Source organism: Rhinopithecus bieti, unplaced genomic scaffold, assembly GCF_001698545.2.
Source record: "Rhinopithecus bieti isolate Rb0 unplaced genomic scaffold, ASM169854v2 scaffold_19652, whole genome shotgun sequence".
NCBI lineage: Eukaryota > Metazoa > Chordata > Mammalia > Primates > Cercopithecidae > Rhinopithecus > Rhinopithecus bieti.
Genome location: NW_016809913.1, coordinates 3,464,701 through 3,468,154, shown reverse-complemented (window position 1 = coordinate 3,468,154; position 3,454 = coordinate 3,464,701).

Here is a 3,454-nt window from a genome sequence, read left to right as displayed (position 1 = left end):
AAAAGAAAAATCTCTGGGGCTGTGTTAACAGTAAGAGTGGAGATGACACTAGATAGTGAACTCTATGTGGGTAGGGAATTTTTTCCTGTTTGACTGGATAGATACTCTATAGCTTATAGCAGTGCCTACCACATAATAAGTACTCAGTTAATAAATGCATGACACGGGCAGGGCGCGGTGGTTCAAGCCTGTAATCCCAGCACTTTGGGAGGCCGAGATGGGTGGATCACGAGGTCAGGAGATCGAGACCATCCTGGTGAACACGGTGAAACCCCGTCTCTACTAAAAAATACAAAAAACTAGCCGGGCGAGGTGGCGGGCGCCTGTAGTCCCAGCTACTCGGGAGGCTGAGCCAGAGAATGGCGTGAACCTGGGAGGCGGAGCTTGCAGTGAGCTGACATCGGGCCACTACACTCCAGCCTGGGCAACAGAGTGAGACTCCGTCTCAAAAAATAAAATAAATGAATAAATAAATAAATAAATAAATAAATTCATGACACTAAGAAAAGGCACTTGCTAAATTTCTTTAGGTACAAGGAAGTCAGCAAGCTCTGACAGACTGTAATCATTTCAAAGTAAATTTGATAGAGACCTTGACAAATTAACCATTTTTTTTTTTTTTTAGAGACAGAGTCTTGCTCTGTCGCCAGGCTGGAGTGCAGTGGCATGATCTCGGCTCATCACAACCTCCAACTTCCTGATTCAAGCGATTCTCCTGCCTCAGCCTCCGGAGTAGCTGGGACTACAGGCACGTGCCACCGCACCCAGCTAATTTTTGTGTTTTTCTTAGAGATGGGGTTTCATCATGTTGGCCAGGATGGTCTCAATCTCCTGACCTCGTGATCCACCCGCCTTAGCATCCCAAAGTGCTGGGACTCCAGGTGTAAGCCACCGTGCTCGCCCAATTTTTAAATCAAACTAACTATAAATATGCTCCTCCTTTATTTTGTTTCATTTTGTTGTTGTTTTTAAGACAGCCTCGCTGGCCAGGCACAGTGGCTCATGCCTGTCATCACAGCACTCTGGGAGGCCGAGGCCGGCGGATATCCTGAGGTCAGGAATTCAAGGCCAGCCTGGCCAACATGGAGAAACCCCGTCTCTACTAAAAATACAAAAAAATTAGCCCGACCTGGTGGCACATGCCTGTAGTACCAGCTACTAGGGAGTCTGAGGCAGGAGAGTTACTTCAACCCGGGAGGCGGTGGTTGCAGTGAGCCAAGATCCCACCACTGCACTCCAGCCTGGGGACAGACCAACTCCGCCTAAAAAAAAAAAAAAAAAAAAAAAAACCCTCTCTTTTTTCCTTTGGGGGGGGGGCGGGGTTGTCGTGTACCCAAACCCCCCCCCCTCCCCCCCACCCTTGGGACACCCCACCCCCCCCCAAAAAAAAAAAAAAAAAAAAAGAGCCTCTCTCTGTTGCCTAGTGGGGAGTGCAGTGGTGGTATCTCGGCTCACTGCAACCTCCACCTCCTGGGTTTAAGCGATTCCCCGAGTAGTTGGGATGACAAGCATGAGCCACCATGCCCAGCCAATTATGTTTTTGTTTCGTTTTGAGACAGGGTCTCACTATGTTACCCAGGCAGGAGTACAGTGGTGTGACCACAGCTCACTGCAGCCTCAACCTCCTGGGCTCCAGCAATCCTCCCACCCCTGCCTCCTAAGTAGCTGGGGCTACAAGTGTGCCCTACCGCACCTGGCTAATTTTCCTTTTTTTTTTTTTTGTAGAGACAGGGGTCTCACTATGTTGCCTAGGATGGTGTTTTGTTTTTGTAAACAAACACTGTATTGTCACCATGGGTCTTGAACTCCTGGCCTCAAGTGATCCTCTTGTTTCCACTTCTCAAAATTCTGGGATTACAGGCATGAGCCACCACACCCAGCAATCCTCCCTTATTTTGAAATTTAGCTTTTTTTGGGGGGGGGATGGAGTTTCGCTCTTGTTGCCCAGGCTAGAGTGCAATGGCATGATCTCGGCTCACTGCAACCTCAGCCTCCCAGATTCTAGTGATTCTCCTGCCTCAGCCTCCTGAATAGCTGGGATTACAAGCATCCGCCACCACGACCAGCTAATTATTGTCTTTTCAGTAGAGATGGAGTTTCACTATGTTGGCCAAGCTGGTCTCAAACTCCTAACCTCAGTTGATCCACCCACCTCGGCTTCCCAAAGTGATGGGATTATAGGCGTGAGCCAACACACCTGGCTGAAATTTAGCTTTTACATACATATTCTTGTCGTTGTTGATGCGCTCGGCCCATCATAATAATTATTGAAGGTAAATATAAAAGCTAGGCCGGGTGGGGTGGCTCACATCTGTAATCCCAGCACTTTGGGAGGTGGAGGCGGGTGGATCACAAGATCAGGAATTTGAGACCAGCCTGGCCAACATGGTGAAACCCCATCTCTACTAAAAATACAAAATTAGCCAGGCGTGGTGGCACGTGCCTGTAGTCCCAGCTACTCAGGCGGCTGAGACAGGAGAATCATTTAAACCGGAAGGCGGAGGTTGCAGTGAGCCGAGATCGTGCCACTGCACTCCAGCCTGGGAAACAGACCGACACTCCGTCTCAGGTAAAAAAAAAAAAAAAAAAAGAGTTATTATGATGTTTGGGAGGCCGAGGCAGGCGGATCAGCTGAGGTCAGGAGTTTGCAACCAGCCTGGCCAACATGGTGAAACACCCCCCCACTAAAAATACAGAAATTAGCTGGGCATGGTGGTGGGTGCCTGTAATCCCAGCTACTCTGGAGGCTGAGGCAGGAAAATTGCTCAAACCTGGGAGGCGGAAGTTGTAGTGAGCCCAGATCATGCCACTACACTCCAGCCTGGGAGACAGAGTGAGACTTCATCTCAAAAAACAAGCAAACAAACAAAAAAATTATTACAATGGGCCTGGTGTGGTGGCTCATGCCTGTAATCCCACTACTTTGGGATGCCAAGGCAGGTGGATTGCTTCAGGCCAGGAGTTTGAGACCAGCCTGGCCAAGATGGCAAAACCCCTTCTCTACTAAAAGTACAAAAAACCAGACAGGCCAACATAGCAAAACCCTGTCTCTACTAAAAATACAAAAATTCACTGGGTGTGGTGGCAGGCACCTGTAATCCCAGCTACTCAGGAGGCAAAGGTAGGAGAATCACTTGAACCTGGGAGGCGGAGGTTGCAGTCAGCCAAGATCGCGCCACTGCACTCCAGCCTGGGAGACAGAGCGAGACTCCATCTCAAAAAGAAAAAAGAAAAAAAAAAAAAAATATATATATATATATATATATGTATATATATATAGCCAGGCATAGTGGCACACGCCACCATGGTGGATACTTGGGAGGCTGAGGCACAAGAATCGCTTGAACCCGGGAGGCAGAGACTGCAGTGAGTCGAGATCGTGCCACTGCACTCCAGCCTGGGCAACAGAATGAGAATCTGTCTCAAAAAAAAAATAATTATGATGGAAATGACA